Below are 943 nucleotides of genomic sequence, written 5' to 3' on the forward strand. Positions count from 1 at the left end.
TGCTCTACCACTACACCACAGCCACCCGTATAAATAAATAAATGAATAAAGACACCCAAATAAAGCCAATAAATCCTCATTAATAGGCAAAAAATACCCATTTTCCAAGAGTTATTGGGATTATGAAGACAGTTGAAGCCATTGGGGCGGCTGTGGCAGAGTGGTTAAGGGAGTCGTCCTGGAACCGGAAGGTCGTCGGATCYATCRCCTYTCCAGCTGTTTCAGTTGTTGTGTCCTTGGGCAAGACACTTCACCTCTGATGTCCCATCAGTGTATGAATGTGATTGGCACTGATTAGTCTCCACAGATGATTGTACATGTTAGCTCTGTAGAGACCTAARAGYGTGKTGTGTGAATGGATYKATGAGGACACAGATTGTAGTGTGAAGAGCTTTGAGTGTCCTGGATGGYTAGAAAAGTGCTYTATAAGTACAGTCCYTTTACCATATCTGGATTTGTTCAAATGATCAAAACAGGATTATGAAAGTGTTTAGTTTGACTAAATSTGACTTAACTCCTGGTGGGTGTWTGAGCAGATAAAGTATGCTGCATTAGTTAGATTGAAAAAAAAGTATATGATTAAATAGAAACGGTCAAACAAGCGGTTCAGATGAACACTGATATGTGATCCATCAAGCATTCACTCACATTTTCCTTCCCAAGATAGTTTCTGATGTCTGCTGTGTTTTCTGRCCTCTTTCTCTTCAGCGACGACATTTTCACCTGCAACACAAAAGCTGGAGTGAGAAAATAAAATATTTTAATAACAATTTGATGGAAGAGGACTTACCTTTTTTAAAAAGCCCTTTTTAACCACACTTTGTGAAGAGTCACTGCAACAAAACATAATTTGTACCTGTTAGAAAAAAGCTAAAGACATCTGAAGTGTTTAGGATGGAAATTGTAAAATGTTTTTTTACAGGAAAAATGTGATTTCATATTT

This window comes from Austrofundulus limnaeus, unplaced genomic scaffold (assembly GCF_001266775.1).
Source record: "Austrofundulus limnaeus strain Quisiro unplaced genomic scaffold, Austrofundulus_limnaeus-1.0 Scaffold209, whole genome shotgun sequence".
Lineage (NCBI taxonomy): Eukaryota > Metazoa > Chordata > Actinopteri > Cyprinodontiformes > Rivulidae > Austrofundulus > Austrofundulus limnaeus.